This window comes from Salvelinus alpinus, chromosome 12 (genome assembly GCF_045679555.1).
Source record: "Salvelinus alpinus chromosome 12, SLU_Salpinus.1, whole genome shotgun sequence".
Lineage (NCBI taxonomy): Eukaryota > Metazoa > Chordata > Actinopteri > Salmoniformes > Salmonidae > Salvelinus > Salvelinus alpinus.
Window position 1 is genome coordinate 42,149,269 of NC_092097.1, and position 19,912 is coordinate 42,169,180.

At 41.2% G+C, this 19,912-nt stretch overlaps 1 protein-coding gene across 1 annotated transcript in view; it reads right to left on the bottom strand.

Moving 5' to 3' along the window:
- The window catches only part of LOC139536156 (protein bassoon-like), a 162,823-nt gene that overhangs the window by 120,722 nt on the left and 22,189 nt on the right, over positions 1-19,912 (bottom strand). The window lies entirely within an intron of this gene.

The following is a 19,912-nucleotide window of genomic DNA, read 5'->3' on the forward strand; positions in this document are numbered from 1 at the left end:
GCCACTGCCAGACACAGTGCTACTGTGAGGAACGTTTGAGCAGACAGAGACAGACATAGCCGTAAACAGATGGAGAAGCCATGCCCTGCAGACCAGTCTTCTGCAGTGTCACCAAGCTGCAGCAGGCTAGGCTACATGGAGCTGCTGAGGACTGCAGTTTAGGGAGAAAGGATGATTTCAACTGCAGTGGTTTATTAACTAGCACAAAACAGGGCCCAGTGACATCAAAAGGCCTTTGTATCCCACACACACACAAATGAATGAAGACACACACAAACACACATACACAAACACACACTTTCTCCAAAGGCATTTGCCTCATTACTAAAATGTTGCTAGGCTGGCATTACAGTTATCTAAAGCAGAAACCTTCAGCGGTTAGAGGAAATGTGATCATACACATCCTAAAGGTGATTAGTGGAAACCTCTTGGTGTTGTGAAAACTACATCTCAATGTTGTGCTGCAGTAAATGACAGGTCTTTATAATAAAAGCATTACATGCATATTCACGTATGCGGTCACTTTTGATAATGGTGTTTTCCCGCTAATGGAACATTTGTGCATATAGCCTACTGCCGTGTGCGCATTGCTACGCTTATAATGTAAAGAAATTGCTTAATAGTTTATCAACATTTTAAACTAAACGTTCTGATCTGTTGCGTCAGCCTCATTGCGTAAAAACTTTTTTCTGATGCTAGTGGTTGTTTTAATTTGGGATCTATCGCATCCCACAACTGTCCCAGACTATGTTTGGAATATTTATTTCTCACACAGAATAGGTCAACTTTTGTAATATGTTGTCATGCCCTGACCATAGTTTGCTGTGTATGTTTCTATGTTTTGTTTGGTCAGGGTGTGATCTGAGTGGGCATTTTATGTTGTTTGTCTAGTTTGTCTATTTCTATGTGTTTGGCCTGATATGGTTCTCAAATCAGAGGCAGGTGTTTGTCGTTGTCTCTGATTGGGAGCCATATTTAGGTAGCCTGTTTTGTATTGTGGGTTGTGGGTGATTGTTCCTGTTTGTGTGTTCCTGTGTTCGTGTTAACTATATGGGACTGTTTCGTCTTCGTTCATTTGTCGGTTTATTGTTTTTGTTTGTTGTTTCAAGTATCCTTATTGAAATGGATACTTACCACGCTGCATCTTGGTCCTCCTCTCTTTCGCCCGACGAAGACCATTACATATGTATATATTTTTAATTTAGCCTTTATTTCACTAGGCAAGTCAGTTCAGATCAAATTCTTATTTACAATGACGACCTACAAGGGAACAGTGGGTTAACTGCCTTGTTCAGGGGCAGAATGACAGATTTTTACCTTGTCAGCTCGGTGGTTCGATCCAGCAACCTTTCGGTTACTGGCCCAATGCTCTAACATGGATAGTAGATTGATATAGGCTAGTGCTTTTGCTGTTTGTTAGGCCTAATCATCTTGTTGGCTGATGAAAAGTAAACGTGGACAGTTCTTCCAATATGCACCTCGGAATTGGATAAGGACATGTGCAGTTCCATCCCCGATGTGTCTGTCTTCACTTGTAGCCTGTGAGAAAGACCCAATAACATGATGGAGAGCCATGTGAGTGAGAGATGCTTCAGGGAATGCAGCAATCAGGGAGAAGCGAATTCTAATTATTATATTCGGCCACTTGCCGCAAAAGATATGGATTTTTTTAGGGGGCACTACGGCCACACAAAGGGGCTGCCGCCGGGAAATTTGAGGCATTATCAAGTGCTTGTCAAATTGTGAAGGAGAGACTGATGAAGTGTGTACAGCCTGCGCAAAAATCAAAGCAGAGTTCATGCCTTTCATGTGACTTTTTAAAATCATAATTAGAGTTGAATCATGTAGCCTTACAATATATTAAAATCAAAACATATAGCCCAACGTTTGTAGAACAACTAAAGTTACATTATTAACTCTAAATTAGGAGTGACTATTTATTTGTTAATTAAGGATCAGACCCTTTTTTTCTAACCTAAAATGACAAACCCAAATCTAACTGCCTGTAGCTCAGGACCTGAAGCAAGGATATGCATATTCTTGATACCATTTGAAAGAAAACATGTTGAAGTTTGTGGAAATGTGAAAGTAATGTAGGAGAATAACACATTAGATCTGGTAAAAGATCATCATCTTTGAAATGGTAGAGAAAGGTCAGAATGTACTATTCCAGGTTAGGCACAATTTTGATTTTGGCCATTATTCATTTTTTTTATTTCACCTTTATTTAACTAGGTAGGCTAGTTGAGAACAAGTTCTCATTTGCAACTGCGACCTGGCCAAGATAAAGCATAGCAATTTGACACATACAACAACACAGAGTTACACATGGAATAAACAAAACCTACAGTCAATAATACAGTAGAAAAATAAGTCTATATACAATGTGAGCAAATGAGGTGAGATAAGGGAGGTAAAAGGCAAAAAAAGGCCATGGTGGCGAGGTAAATACAATATAGCAAGTAAAACACTGGAATGGTAGATTTGCAGTGGAAGAATGTGCAAAGTAGAAACAGAAATAATGGGGTGCAAAGGAGCAAAATAAATAAATAAATACAGTAGGGTAAGAGGTAGTTGTTTGGGCTAAATTATAGATGGGCTATGTACAGGTGCAGTAATCTGTGAGCTGCTCTGACAGCTGGTGCTTAAAGCTAATGAGGGAGATAAGTGTTTCCAGCTTCAGAGATTTTTGCAGTTCGTTCCAGTCATTGGCAGCAGAGAACTGGAAGGAAAGACGACCAAAGGAGGAATTGGCTCAGGGAGATATACCTGCTGGAGCACGTGCCAAGAGTGGGTGCTGCTTTGGTGACTAGTGAGCTGAGATAAGGCGGGGCTTTACCTAGCAGTGACTTGTAGATAAGCTGTAGCCAGTGGGTTTGGCGACGAGTATGAAGCGAGGGCCAACCAACGAGAGCGTACAGGTCGCAATGGTGGGTAGTGTATGGGGCTTTGGTGACAAAACGGATGGCACTGTGATAGACTGCATCCAGTTTGTTGAGTAGAGTGTTGGAGGCTATCTTATAGATGAGATCACCGAAGTCGAGGATCGGTAGGATGGTCAGTTTTACGAGGGGATGTTTGGCAGCATGAGTGAAGGATGTTTTGTTGCAATATAGGAAGCCGATTCTAGATTTAATTTTGGATTGGAGATGCTTTATGTGAGTCTGGAAGGAGAGTTTACAGTCTAGCCAGACACCTAGGTATTTGTAGTTGTCCACGTATTCTAAGTCAGAGCCATCCAGAGTATTGATGCTGGACGGGCGAGCAGTGATCGGTTGAATAGCATGCATTTAGTTTTACTTGTGTTTAAGAGCAGTTGGAGGCCACGGAAGGAGAGTTGTATGGCATTGAAGCTCGTCTGGAGGTTAGTTAACACAGTGTCCAAAGAGGGATGGCAGCAGTGTATGTGCAACGTTTTAGACTGATTCAATGAACCATTGTATTTCTGTTCAAATGGTGTATCAAGACTGCCCAAATTTGCCTAATTGGTTTATTAATACATAACTGTGCACTCTCCTCAAACAATAGCATGGTATTTGCTCACTGTAATAGCTACTGTAAATTGGACAATGCAGTTAGATTAACAAGAATTTAAGCTTTCTGCCATTATCAAATAAGTCTATGTCCTAGGAAATTTTCTTGTTACTTACAACCTCATGCTAATCACATTAGATTAAGTTCGCTCAACCATTCTGTGGGGGGATACCGATCCAGTAGAGCTTAACCGCTCAACAGCGCATGTGCGCACTCCCTCATCGTTTGGAGAAAATATCCCTTATATTTTACTCAGCTTTGTTCAATTGTATTCTTCATTATATAAAATATTATATAATAATGCCACAGAATTCTAAGTGAATCTTGCCTGCTAAATGAACTAGTGTAGCCCACAGCCATATGGCATAGCCAGAGGAGGACCTAACATAAGGACAACTCAGAGTATGCTACACATTTTCTTCATATCATGTTTCTTTAGACCTGTCTAAAATAAATAATGGATTTATTGTGAAGGTGTAGGCTATATTACATGGATTTAATATACTTTTTAAAATGTAGATGTTCCAAAGGTCTGCATCAGTGGCTTGTATACTATGTGTGCAAGCCAGGAGATGCTAAATGTGTTTATGTTAATTATCGATCAATTACCGTGAGACTGGTTATTTGCTTGACAATCACCTGCTGACGAAATTTAGTGACCGCCACAGCCCTAGTAGAGATCTACGGGTAAATTAGCAAAGTCCAGCCACTCTTTTGATACAGGATGCAGTGATGAGTATCAAAACTATCACAAAACGAAGGGCATTATGGTAGATGGCATCCAACATTTTAAGAGTAGTAGCAGCTGCACTTTGATAAATAATATCACCATAATCAAGAACAGATAAAAAGGTTGACTGAATAACATGCTTTCTACTGCTTAGAGAAAGGCATGATCTGTTTCAGTAGAAAAAGCCAACTTTAAATCTTAGCTTCTTAACCAGCTCATGTATGTTTTTTTAAACATCAAATCCATTTCAATCCAAATGGCTAAGTATCTATATGCGGGAACACGTTCGATTGGAGAACCATCTAATGAGTGAACATGTAGTTCATCTGAAACATTCTTACGAGAGTTTGAAAACAACATGTATTTGTTTTGCCTGCATTAAGTTTTAAATCAGCAAGGGATTCCTGCATAGCTATAAAATCTGACTGTAGTTCTGACACAGCCAGATCAACAGTTAGTGGGAATAGCATACATAACAGTATCATCCACATATAGATTAAGTTGACAGTTTTTTACAGATTGACCAATGGTGTTTATACAAATTGTGAAGAGAATAGGTCCCAAAATCGACCCCTGTGGTACACCTTTAAGTACTCCAAGAAATTCAGACTTAACCCTATCAATCACGATGGCCTGCGTTTTGTCACTAAGATAATCATGAAACCATGAACAGGTGTTAGAGCTCAGGCCTATAAAATAGCATGATCAACATGATCAACAGTATCAAAAGCTTTTGACAGGTCCGCAAACAAAGCAGGACATTTCATTTTCGTGTCATTGACAAGATAATCAAAAACTAAAGTGGTAGCTGTAATAGTACTATGCCCAGGCCTAAACCCTAATTGGTTTACATTCTAAATACATTTCTCAGATAAAAAAGAGCAAAGTTGTACATTTACCAAGGATTCAAGAATCTTAGCTAGACAAGGAAGCCTTGAAATGGGCCGATAATTATTAAGATCACTACTATCCACTCCCTTATGGAGTGGCAGCACAAGAGCTGATTTTCATACTTTTTTAATATTTCCTGTTGAAAGGAGAGGACCCTTTCTACACTCCCCATAGGAGAACCATTTGAAGAACCCTATTTGGTTCCAGGTAGAACCCTTCTGGTTCCAGGTATAACCCTTTCCACAGAGGGTTCTACCTGGAACCAAAAAGGTTTCTACCCGGAGCCAAAAACGGTATTCCTGTAGGGATAGCCAAAGAACCCTTTCGGAACCCTTTTTCTAAGAGTGTACAATGCCTGGAAAAAATAAGAAATAGGCTGTTCCAAATACTACCAACCATCATGTAGGGAAGGATCTGCTTTGCAATGGTCTCCCTCTTTTTAAAGATTCCCCCACTCTCTTTCTTCCCCCTCTCTCTCTCCCCCTCTCTCTCCCCCTGTGCTTTCTCTCTCCTCCCCTCTACCCCTCCCTCCCACCCCTTCTCGCTCTCTCTTCTTGAAATGATTTCACAGTACAAGAGAGAGTGGGAGAGTTTAGAGGGGGAAATATATATGAAGAGGAGAGGGGGATAGAGAGAAAGGGATAGACGGGGGGGGGGGGGGGGGGCGCACAACAGAAAAGAGTGAGAGATCCGAGAGATAGGATAGACATATGATGAGAAAGATACAAAATAGTTGTATTATAGTTGTACTTAGTTGTACTTAGTTGTACTTCTATCGCATGATATCTTTGGCATGGCATCAATAACTGTTTGTTTGGGATTATTAAAGCCATTTCAATTTAACTGAATGGAATTGAGGCACAGAATAGTCTGGAGACAATAAAATTAACAAAGCTAAGAAAGAGAGAGAACCGATAGAAAGGCGGAAATGAAAATAGAGAATAAGTCAATAAAAATCGGATGTGGTTAAACCATATTGTGAAGCCATGGAGGATTGGCTGGTTTCAGAGAATTCACATAAGGAGCGGACATGGAACCATCATGATTTAATAAAAAATACATTAATGATTTAGTCAAACAATCAAAACCAGCTGGAGTTTAGTTTATTTCAAAAACTGCCTGGTCTAAAAACTGGGTTAGCTGCAGCACTGAGAATATGGCTTGCATCCTAAATGGTACCCTATTCCCTTGATAGTACACTACATTTGACCAGGGCCCATATGGGAATAGGGAACCATTTCGGATGCACCCTAAATCCTCCTATCCCGAGGCTCAAGGATTTCTGCTACTATCTCTCCAAGATGTGTCCTAATATGTCCTAATTCCATTAAACACCAACCATAGTAAACATTGTATTTAGAAGTTAAAATAACTCATTATCGAGTGGATACACACATGTCTCGTTGCATCAGGGAATTTTACAGCAAATCCAAGATATCAAGACATTCATACTGTAGCGCATGTCTATCTAATATGCAATGAAAATGTTTTTAAATCAAACTTACCAACAAGGGTTGAAAAAAACTTTACCCACATTCCCAGGTTTTTTCCAGGTTTCACATTTGGAAGATTCTCAGAATCAGGAGGGAATAAGAAGGAAATGCGAAATCTTTTAACCAGGATTTGTGGAATTTGGGTTACCGGAATGTTGAAAACCTACAAGCAATAATAAGCCAGAGCAGACTAGAGTTGAGGTGTTGTGAAGGAGTGTGTTCCAGTCAGCAGACTGGCCTAAATAGGTTGAGCATCCCACCGGGACGCAACACACTGAATTTTTCAAACACAACAATACAAAGAAAAGCACCAGATGCATGTAAGGGAAAGTTATTTTTTTTGTTCCCCATAATATTCTGTGAACCATTGAATATGTTTTTACTATTTTTCTTGTGCCATTTCTTTTTAATTTCTTCCAGTCTATGACTGCATCACAAATGGGACCCTATTCCATATATAAAGCACCACTTTTGACCAGAGCCCTTTGGTAAGAGACCACTGGAGTGTTTGTGCCACTTTCTCGTTCCGTGGCTCTCCATCTCTCAATTTCATTTCTATTACAATTTAAGGGCTTTATTGGCATGGGAAACATACATTAACATTGCCAAAGCAAGTGAAATAGATAATAAACAAAAGTTAAATAAACAACAAAAATTATCAGTTAACATTACATTACACATTACATTCCAAAAGAATAAAGACATTTCAAATGTCATATTATGTCTCTATACAGTGTTGTAACGATGTGCAAATAGTTAAAGTACAAAAGGGAAAATAAATAAACATGAATATGGGTTGTATTTACAATGCTGTTTGTTCTCACTGGTTTCCCTTTTCTTGTGGCAACACGTCACAAATATTACTGCCATGATGGCACACTGTGGTATTTCATCTAATAGATATGGGAGTTTATCAAAATTGGATTTGTTTTCGAATTCTTTGCGTGTCTATGTAATCTGATGGAAATATGTGTCTCTAATCTAATTATACATTTGGCAAGAGGTTAGGAAGTGCAGCTCATTTCCCACCTCATTTTGTGGGCAGTGTGCACATAGCCAGTCTTCTCTTGAGAGCCAGTTCTGCCTATGGTGGCCTCTCTCAATAGCAAGGCTATGTTCACTGAGTCTGTACATACAGTGCATTCAGAAAATATTCAGACCCCTTGACTTTTTCCACTTTGTCACATTTTGTTTGTTACGGAAGTATTTTTACGTAAATGTACGTAAGTATTCAAACCCTTTCCTTAGTACTTTATTGTAGCACCTTTGGCAGCAATTACAGCCTCGAGTATTCTTGGTATGATGCTACAAGCTTGGCACACCTGTATTTGGGGAGTTTCTCCCATTCTTCTCTGCAGATCCTCTCAAGCTCTGTCATGTTGGACACGAGCTTCACTGCACAGCTATTTTCAGGTCTCTCCAGAGATGTTCAAATCGGGTTCAAGTCCAGGCTCTGGCTGGGCCACTCAAGGACATTCAGAGACTTGTCCAGAAGCCACTCCTGCGTTTTCTTGGCTGTGTGCTTAGGGTCGTTGTCCTGTTGGAAGGTGAACCTTCGCCCCCAGTGTGAGGTCCTGAGTACTTGGGAGCAGGTTTTCATCAAGGATCTCTGTATTTTCCTCCGTTCATCTTTGCCTCGATCCTGACTAGCCTCCCAGTCCCTGCCGCTGAAAAACATCCCCACAGCATGATGCTGCCACCACCATGCTTCACCGTAGGGATGGTGCCAGGTTTCCTCCAGATGTAACACTTGGTATTCAGGCCAAAGGGTTCAATCTTGGTTTCATCAGACCAGAGAATCTTGTTTCTCATGGTCTGAGAGTCTTTGTATGCCTTTTGGCAAACTCCAAGCGGGCTGTCATTTGCCTTTTACTGAGGAGTGGCTTCCGAATAGTGGGGAAAGATATACAGATAAGTTTTGGTGGTATTTACAATGTTGTTTGTTCTCTACTGGTTACCCTTTTCTCATGGCAACAAGCCATACATCTTGCTGCTGTGATTGCACATTGTGGTATTTCTCCCAACAGATATGGGAGTTCATCAGTGTTAGATTTGTTTTTCTTTGTTGGTCTGTGTGTTCTGTTGGAAATATGGCTCTCTAATGTGGTCATATACTACATTCAGAAAGTATTCAGACCCCTTCACTTTCTCCACACTTTGTTACGTTACAGCCTTATTCTAAAATTGATTCAATAGTTTTTTCCCCTCATCAATCTACACACAATACCTAATAATGACAAAGCAAAAACAGATTTTTAGAAACCCCGGACCTCACAGCCATAGAGGGCATTGGGTTCTACAACTTATTGAAGTATTTTTAGCCAGTTCCAAATTGGTATGTTGAATTTGATGTTCCTTTTGATGGCATAGAAGGCCCTTCTTGCTTTTTCTCTTAGATTGTTCACGGCCATGTGGAAGTTACCTGGGGTGTTAATGTTTAGGCCGAGGTAGGCATAATTCTTTGCGTTCCAGGGCAACAGTGTCTAGATAGAATTTGTATTTATTGTCCTGGCAACTGTACCTTTTTTGAAAACCCATTATTTTTGTCTTACTGAGATATACTGTCAGAGCCCAAGTATGACAGAATCTTTGCAGAAGATCTAGGTGCTGCTGTAGGCATTCCTTGGTTGGGGACAGAAGCACCTGATCATCAGCAAACAGTATACATTTGATTTCTGAGTCCATTAGGGTGAGGCAGGGTGCTGCAGACTGTTCTAGCGCCCTCACTAATTCATTGATGTATATGTTGAAAAGGGTGGGGCTCAAGCTGCATTCCTGTCTCATCCCGCGGCCCTGAGGAAAGAAATGTGTTTTTATTGCCGATTTTAAACTTGTTGTTAATGTCCATAGATTTTATAATGTCATGTTTTTCCTTCACCACTTTCCATCAATTTGTATAGCAGACCCTCGTGCCAAATTGAGTTAAGCTTTTATTGAAATCAGCTAAATACAAGAAGTCTTCGCTTTTGTTTTTGTTTATTTGTCAATAAGTGTGTGCAGGGTGTATACATGGTCTGTCGTATGTTATTTTGACATTTGCCAATTTGACATTTGCTCAGGACATTGTTTTCACTGAGGAAATGTTGGAGTCTGCTGTTGATGATACTGCAGAGGATTTTTCTGAGATTGCTGTTGACACATAATTATTGGGGTCAAATTTGTCTCCAGTTTTGTGGATTGGGGTGACCAGACCTTATTTCCAAATATTGTGGATCAGAGCTGTATTTGTGGTCTGTATATTTGATCATTTAATCTAGGATACCATCTACACCACAGGCCTTTTTAGGTTGGAGGGATTGTATTTTGTCCTGTAGCTCATCCAATGTAATTGGAGAATCCAGTGGGTTCTGGTAGTCTTTAACAGCTGACTCTACGTTTGGTAAATTATCATGTATAGAAGGTAGGAAAGGTAGGAAACAACACCTCCACTCCGCTGATCCTCAACACTGGGGTCCCACAAGGGTGTGTTCTCAGCCCTCTCCTGTACTCCCTGTTCACCCACGACTGCGTGGCCACGCACGCCTCCAACTCAATCATCAAGTTTGCAGATGACACTACAGTGGAAGGCTTATTTTTTTTAAATGTCACCTTTATTTAACCAGGTAGGCTAGTTGAGAACAGGTTCTCATTTACAACTGCGACCTGGCCAAGATAAAGCAAAGCAGTGTGACACAAACAACACAGAGTTACAAATGGAATAAACAAACATACAGTCAATAACACAATAAAAAAAGTATATGTACAGTGTGTGCAAATGAGGTAAGATAAGGGAGGTAAGGCAATAAATAGGCCATAGTGGCGAAATAATTACAATTTAGCAATTAAACACTGGAGTGATAGATTACCAACAATGACGAGACAGCCTACAGGGAGGAGGTGAGGGCTCTCAGAGTGTGGTGTCAGGAAAATACCCTCTCACGCAATGTCAGCAAAACAAAAGAGATGATCGTGGACTTCAGGAAACAGCAAAGGGAGCACCCCCCAATGCACATTGACGCGACAGCAGTGGAGAAGGTGGAAAGTTTTAAGTTCTTCAGTGTACATATCACAGAGAGTCTGGTGAAGAAGGCACAACAGCGCCTCTTCAACCTCAGGAGGCTGAAAAAAATGTGGCTCCTCACCGAAAGCCCTCACTAACTTCTACAGGTGCACAATCGAGAGCATCCTGTCGGGCTGTATCACCGCCTGGTACGGCAACTGCACCGCCCACAACCGCAGGGCTCTCCAGAGGGTGGTGCGGTCTGCACAACGCATCACCGGGGACAAACTACCTGCCCTCCAGGACACCTACCCGCTGTCACAGGAAGGCAAAAAAGATCATCAAGGACAATAACCACCCGAGCCACTACCTGTTCACCCCGCTTCCATCCAGAAGCCGAGGTCAGTACAGGTGCATCAAAGCTGGGACAGAGAGATTGAAAAACAGCTTCTATCTCAAGGCTGTTAAACAACCACCACAGACTTGATATCATTGGCCACTTTAATAAATGAAACACTACACACTTTAATAATGCCACTTTAAGAATGATTACATATCTCGCATTACTCATCTCATATGTATATACTGTATACTGTATCCTTCACTATCTATTCTTTGCTATCTATTGCATCTTAGCCGCTCTGTCACTGCTCATCCATATATTTTATACTTATATATTCTTATCCCATTCCTTTACTAGATTGTGTATTAGGTTTTGTTGTGGAATTGTGAGATATTACCTGTTAGATACAGCTGCACTGTCAGATCTAGAAGAACAAGCATTTCGCTACACTCACATTAGCATCTGCAAACCATGTGTATGTGACCAATAAAATTTGCTTTGATTTGATAGGTTTTGGGTTCTTTGTTATATGGCCGAAAAGGTTGGAGAAATGGTTTATCCATACATCTCCATTTTGGATAGGTAGCTCTTTGTGTTGTTGTTTGTTCCTGTCCCCCCTCCCCTCTGTCTCTATCTCCCTATCTCTCTTCCTGAGGAAATGATCAGCATTTAGACAGCTGAGGATGTTATTATTGGAACACCTGACTCACACACCCACATAAGACAAGCTTGTCATCGTCACATTCACTTAAAACACAGAATTCACTGCTGTCTGGTGCAGTCTTATCTATGTTATAGCAGCTCTTGTTTCATATAATGCAAATACAATGCATAAAAATGCACTCACACAGACATACACACACGCCAGCACCAGTGGAGGCTGCTGCTGCAAATGGAATGGCATCAAACAACTGGAAACCATGTATTTGATACCATTCCACTGACTCCGCTCCAGTCATTACCACAAGCCCATTCTCCCCAATTAAGATGCCACCAACCTCCTATCGCTGGCACACACACGCGTGCATGCATGTTCATACCAACAAACACACACAGGCAAACAGGCACACATGCACACACACATACAGATAGACATGCACACAGGCATCCATACACACACACACACACACACAACCTATACACTAAGTGTACAAACCATTGAGAGCACCTTCCCAATTTTGAGTTGTCTTTCTTGACACAAATCGGAGCGCCTGGCACCTACTACCATACCCTGTTCAAGGCACTTACATATTTTGTCTTTCCCATTCCCCCTCTGAATGGCACGTATACACAATCCATGTCTCAATTTTCTCAAGACTTAAAAATAATTCTTTAACCGGTCTCCTACCCTTCATCTACAGTGATTGAAGTGGATTTAACAAGTGACATAGATCATAGATTTCACCTGGATTCACCTGGTCAGTCTACGTCTGTCACGTTCGTCGTAGTGAGGAGACCAAGGCGCAGCGTGATTATAATACATCTTCCTTTTAATAAAGAAGAATACTGAACAAACTATACAAAATAACAAAAACGAACGTGACCGCTATAAGAAACGAGTGCAGACATGCAACATCACATAGACAATAACCCACAAAACCAAAATGGAAAATGGCAACCTAAATAGGATCCCCAATCAGAGACAACGATAAACAGCTGTCTCTGATTGGGAACCAATTCAGGCCACCATAGACCTACATTTACCTAGACAATACCAAAACCCCATAGATATACAAAAACACCTAGAAAAGACAAAAACACCCATACCACCCTCATCACACCCTGACCTAACCAAAATAATAAAACAAAGATAACTAAGGTCAGGGCGTGACAACGTCATTGAAAGAGCAGGTGTTCTTAATGTTTTGTGTACTCATTTACATTTAACACCCATTTCAGATGACTGGATGAACATGGATGATTGACAGTTCTGCAATTGGTTAATGGCATATCCTGGCCATAATGTTACCCCCTGTTAAGTCACTCTAAATTGTATGGCTGTCATGATGTTTTTACACAGCCTCCAGTCTCACAGTCTACCAACAATAGATACATCCCAAATGACAGCATATTCCCTATTTAGTGCACTACTTGACCAGGGCCCATGGGTAGTGCACTAAATAGGGAATAGGGTTCCATTTGGGATGCACACAATGAGTTCCATTCCGCCAGGATCAGGATGGCACGTTGGGTATATCATGAATCAACTGTGAGAGGAAGTCAATGAAAAGGCTGCTGTGTGCTGAACATTAAATCTGTGTCTCAAGTGGCACCCTATTCCCAAAAGTAGTACACTACATAGGGAATACGGTGGCATTTGGGACGTATTCTTGCTAGCTACCACTCCCACAGAGCTTTGCCATTGTGCTAAAGGTTGCATCGGAGGCTGTGCATGTACTAATGAACTAAGCCCTCTTATGAAACAACAATATGAAAAATACCAATATCCACTGACTCTCTCCCTAGCTCCCTCTCCCTCCCTCCCATTTGGGATGCAGCCACTGACTCTGTAAAACCAACCACCCTGACAACACTGTTATAACCCTGACCACACTGTTATAACCCTGACAACACTGTTATAACCCTGACCACACTGTTATAACCCTGACCACACTGTTATAACCCTGACCACACTGTTATAACCCTGACCACACTGTTATAACCCTGACCACACTGTTATAACCTTGACCACACTCATTATAACCCTGACCACACTGTTATAACCCTGACCACACTGTTATAACCCTGGCCACACTGTTATAACCTTGACACAATATAGTAGCTATATCTAGGAAAACCAAAGTTCCAAAGACTCGGTCTAATATAGTGTATAAGAGGTCATACAAGACATTTGCAGTGATTCCTATGTTGAAGATGTTAAGAACACTTGCTAGTCTGTGGTGTATAATGAGGAGCAACCAAACGCTGCATTTGACATATTTATGAAATTGCTTATACCAGTTACTAATAAGCATGCACCCATTAAGAAAATGACTGTAAAAACTGTTAAATCCCGGTGGATAGATAAGGTATGGTTGAAAGGGATGAGGCAAAAGGAATGGCAAATAAGTCTGGCTGTACAGCCGATTAGCAAACATACAGTAAATTGAGAAATCATGTGAATAAACTTAACAAAAAGAAGGAGAAACTGTACCATGAAACAAAAATAAATGGCAGGTAGCCTAGTGCTTAGAGCGTTGGACTTGTAACCGAAAGAACTGTCGCTCTGCCCCTGAACAAGGCAGTTAACCCACTGTTCCTAGGCCGTCATTGAAAATAAGAATTTGTTCTTAACTGACTTGCCCTGTTAAATAAAGGTAAAATGTAAAAAAATATATACAAAAGTATGTGGACACCCCTTCAAATTAGTGGATTCGGCTATTTCAGCCAAACCTGTTGCTGACAGGTATATAAAATCAAGCACACAGCCATGCAATCTCCATAGACAAACAGTGGCTTTAGAATGGCCTTACTAAAGAGCTCAGTGACTTTCAACGTGGCACCGTCATAGGATGCCACCTTTCCAACAAGTCAGTTCATCAAATTTCTGCCCAACTGTGCTGTTATTGTGAAGTGGAAACGTCTAGGAGCCACAACGGCTCAGCCGCGAAGTTGTAGGACACACAAGCTCACAGAACACCAAATGCTGAAGCACGTAAAAACCATCTGTCCTTGGTTGCAACACTGACTGCCGAGTATCAAACTCTGAAAGCAATATCAACACAAGAACTGTTTGTCGGGAGCCTCATGAAATGGGTTTCCAGCGTTGGCTGGAATTCCAGCGTTGGCTGGAATGGTGTAAAGCTAGCTGCCATTGGACTCTGGAGCAGTGGAAACGTGTTCTCTGGAGTGATGATTCACGCTTCACCATCTGGGACTGTTTTTCATGGTTCGGGCTAGGCCCCTTAGTTGCAGTGGAGCGAAATCTTAACACTACAGCATATAATGACATTGTTGACGATTCTGTGCTTCCAACTTTGTGGCAACAGTTTGGGGAAACTCAACAAGAAGGTCTGATTTCATTATTACCGGATCCCTCCTGAACTTTCATCACACACACCTGTCCCCTATTCCCACTGATTATTATTTGTATATATGTGCCCTTTGTTCACCATGGTGCTGTCCATTATTGTTACAATGACTGTTGGTGCGTGTGAGTACCTTTGCTGTGTGTTTTGGGCTTTCGTGCCCTTGTGGATTGCGCAGATGATTACGGGTCTCGTCCCGTGCGTTAATCATTGTGCGCATGTGTTATTTATTCGTGGTACTCCTCGCTCTTTTGTTTGGGTTTCTACCCTGTGTTTTATTGTAGTGTTTGTTTGGTCTTCGTCCTCGTGCCTTTACACGGCACGCCGTAATTTGTGTGTAATAAAAACCCTTATTACGCATTCCTGCGCCTGTCTCCCCCGACCCTCTGACATTACTGAAACAGGATCCAAGCGGTAAATATAAAGATCCAGTCCATTAAAAAATTGGGGGCCTCACACTTCAGTGTTGTGAAATTCTAGCAAAACGCTTACCGCATAGAATTAAAAAGGTATTGGCGGATATTATTCATCCTAATCAGACAGGTTTTTTACATGGACAATACATTGGAGATAATATAAGACAAGTGGATATGATAGAAACAACAGAACACCATGAAAAATCTGGGAATCCTGGCCTGGAATTCATTGCTGACTTTGAAAAGGCCTTTGATAAAGTACGTCTGGAGTTTATATATAAATGCCTGGAATATTTCCATTTTGGAGGATCTCTTATAAAATGGGTTAAAGTTATGTATAGTAACCCTAGGTGTAAAATAGTAAATAATGGCTACATCTCAGAAAGTTTTAAACTGTCAAGAGGAGTAAAACAAGGTTGTCCACTATCGGCATTTCTATTTATTATTGCCATTGAAATGTTAGCTGTTAAAATCAGATCCAACAATAATATTAAGGGGTTAAAAATCCAGGGCTTAAAAACAAAGGTGTCATTGAACGCTGACGATTCATGTTTTCTTTTAAATCCACAATTTGAATCCCCCCACAGCCTCACTGTCACGCCCTGACCTTAGAGATCCTTATTATTCTCTATGTTTGGTTAGGTCAGGGTGTGACAGTCTGTTTTCTATTTCTTTGTTTTTGGCCGAGTGTGGTTCCCAATCAGAGGCAGCTGTCTATCGTTGTCTCTGATTGGGGATCATATATAAGTTGTCATTTTCCTTTTGGGGTTTGTGGGATCTTGTTTTCTGTTTAGTGTCTGTGCCTGACAGAACTGTTCACTTTCGTTTTTTGTCTTTGTTATTTTGTTTTGGTGTCATCAATAAAAAGACGATGTACGCCTACCACGCTGCGCCTTGGTCCACTCTTCATTCGACAAACGAGAGCCGTTACACTCACAGAGGATCTAGATACTTTTTCTAACTTCTCTGGATTAAAACTAAATTATTACAAATGTACTATATTACGTATTGGATCACCCCCCCCAAAAAAATTACATTACCGTGTAGTTGACCAATAAAATGGTCTAACGGGGATGTGGACATACTTGGTATACATATCCCGAAAGAAAGAAATTATCTCACTCCAATACATATTTATAGAAAGTTAGCAAAAATAGATAAGATCTTGCTACCATGGAAAGGAAAATACCTGTCCATTTGTGGGAAAATCAGTCTGATTAACTCTTTAGTCATATCCCAATTTACCTATTTGCTTATGGTCTTACACCTAGCAACCTGTTTTTTAAATTATATGAGCAAAATATATTCAATTTTATTTGGAATAGCAAGCCAGACAAATTAAAAGTGCCTATTTATATAATGAATATGAATTCAGAGGGCAGAAATGATTAAATATTAAAGCATTACACATCTCACTAAATGCATCAGTCATACAAAAGTTATACTTAAATCCGAACTGGTTCTCCAGCAAAATAGTAAGAATGTCTCACCCCATGTTCAAGAATGGCCTTTTTCCCTTTACTCAGATTCAAATAACCGAAAGTGAAGTTGTAATCTCCAAAATATAGTTATTATTAAAACAAGCCATAGAAAGTTGATTGCAATTTCAGTTTAATCCACCAGAAATGACAGAACAAATAATACAACAAATATTGTGGTTAAACTCATATATACTGATTGATAAAAAACATGAATCTTTGTACATTCTATCATAAATAGGACTGGTGGAGTTATGTTACACATGCAGTGAACAAAAAAATATGGAAATGTCTGCTCTACCTAAAATTACAACCAACTAATTTCAGCATTAACGCAAAAATGGACGAGGCAAAAGCAAGGGGGAAAAAGTAAGGAACTTGTCTGTCGGCCCTGCATTAAATACCAAAATTGGTTAAAGAAAATTGTGATGAATAAAAATATATACCAGTTTAATTTAAGGACAAAAAAGTTGACAGCTCTGCCATATAGATTGCAAAATAGTTGGGAAGAGAATTTTGATGTACCGATTCCATGGCACATGGGTTGGCGCCCCCCCTTGGGTTGTGCCGTGGCAGAGATCTTTGTGGGCTATACTCGGCCTTGTCTCAGGATGGTATGTTGGTGGTTGAAGATATCCCTCTAGTGGTGTGGGGACTGTGCTTTGGCAAAGTGGGTGGGGTTATATCCTGCCTGTTTGGCCCTGTCCGGGGGTATCATCGGATGGGGCCACAGTGTCTCCTGACCCCTCCTGTCTCAGCCTCCAGTATTTATGCTGCAGTAGTTTATGTGTCGGGGGGCTAGGGTCAGTCTGTTATATCTGGAGTATTTCTCCTGTCTTATCCGGTGTCCTGTGGGAATTTAAGTATGCTCTCTAAATCTCTTTCTTTCTCTCTCTCGGAGGACCTGAGCCCTAGGCCCATGCCTCAGGACTACCTGGCATGATGACTCCTTGTTGTTCCCAGTCCACCTGGCCGTGCTGCTGCTCCAGTTTCAACTGTTCTGCCTGCGGCTATGGAACCCTGACCTGTTCCCTGTGATTATTATTATTTGACCATGCTGGTCATTTGAACATCTTGGCCATGTTCTGTTATAATCTCCACCGGGCACAGCCAGAAGAGGACTGGCCACCCATCATAGCCTGGTTCCTCTCTAGGTTTCTTCCTAGGTTTTGGCCTTTCTAGGGAATTTTTCCTAGCCACCGTGCTTCTACACCTGCATTGCTTGCTGTTTGTGGTTTTAGGCTGGGTTTCTGTACAGCACTTTGATATATCAGCTGATGTAAGAAGGGCTATATAAATACATTTGATTTAAATTTGATATATTTGGGGAATACAACCTTCCAAGCTCTGCAGATTTTGCTGCGAAAAAACAGGCATTCGATTATTATTTTGGTACTCTCCATACGTATGTACAGTTGAAGTCGGAAGTTTACATACACTTAGGTTGGAGTCATTAAAACTTGTTTTTCAACCACTCCACAAATTTCTTGTTAACAAACTATAGTTTGGCAAGTCAGTTAGGACATCTACTTTGTGCATGACACAAGTCATTTTTCCAACAATTGTTTACAGACAGATTATTTCACTTATAATTCACTGTATCACAATTCCAGTGGGTCAGAAGTTTACATACACTAAGTTGACTGTGCCTTTAAACAGCTTGGAAAAATCCAGAATTTGATTTGATGTCATGGCTTTAGAAGCTTCTGATAGGCTAATTGACATCATTTGAGTCAATTGGAGGTGTACCTGTGGATGTATTTCAAGGCCTACCTTCAAACTCAGTGCCTCTTTGCTTGACATCATGGGAAAATCTCAGAAAAGTCTGGTTCATCCTTGGGAGCAATTTTCAAACGCCTGAAGGTACAACGTTCATCTGTACAAACAATAGTATGCAAGTATAAACACCATGGGACCACGCAGTGCAAATCAATCCCAGAACAACAGTAAAGAACCCTGTGAAGATGCTGGAGGAAACAGGTACAAAAGTATCTATATCCGGGGGCCTCCCGGGTGGCGCAGTGGTCTAAGGCACTGCTTCGCAGTGCTAGCTGTTCCACCAGAGACTCTGGGCTCGAGCCCAGGCTCTGTCGCAGCTGGCAACCGGGAGGTCCATGGGGCGATGCACAATTGGCCTAGCATCGTCCGGTTTAGGGAGGGTTTGGCCGGTAGGGATATCCTTGTCTCATCACGCACTAGCGACTCCTGTGGCGGGCCGGGCGCAGTGCACGCTGACCAGGTCCGACACATTGGTGTGGCTGGCTTCCGGGTTGGATGCGCGCTGTGTTAAGAAGCAGTGCGGCTTGGTTGTGTTTCGGAGGACGCATGGCTCTCGACCTTCGTCTCTCCCGAGCCCGTACGGGAGTTGTAGCGATGAGACAAGACAGTAACTACTAACAATTGTACACCACGAAAAGGGGGGTAAAACTTTTTTTTTTAAGTATCTATATCCACAGTAAAACGAGTCCTATATCGACATAACCTGAAAGGCCGCTCAGCAAGGAGGAAGCCACTGCTCCAAAACCGCCAATAAAAAGCCAGACTATGGTTTGCAACTGCACATTGGGACAAAGATTGTACTTTTTGGAGAAATGTCCTCTGGTCTGATGAAACAAAAATAGAACTGTTTGGCCATAATGACCATCATTATGTTTGGAGGAAAGCCGAAGAACACCATCCCAACCGTGAAGCACGGGGTGGCAGCATCATGTTGTGGAGGTACTTTGCTGCAAGAGGGAATGGTGAACTTCACAAAATAGATTCCATCATGAGGGAGGAAAATGATGTGGATATATTGAAGCAACATCTCAAGACATCAGTCAGGAAGTTAAAGCTTGGTCGCAAATGGGTCTTCCAAATGGACAAAAACCCCAAGCATACTTCCAAAGTTGTGGCAAAATGGCTTAAGGACAACAAAGTCAAGGTATTGGAGTGGCCATCACAAAGCCCTGACCTCAATCCTATAGAAAATCTGTGAGCAGAACTGAAAAGGCGTGTGCGAGCAAGGGGATCTACAAACC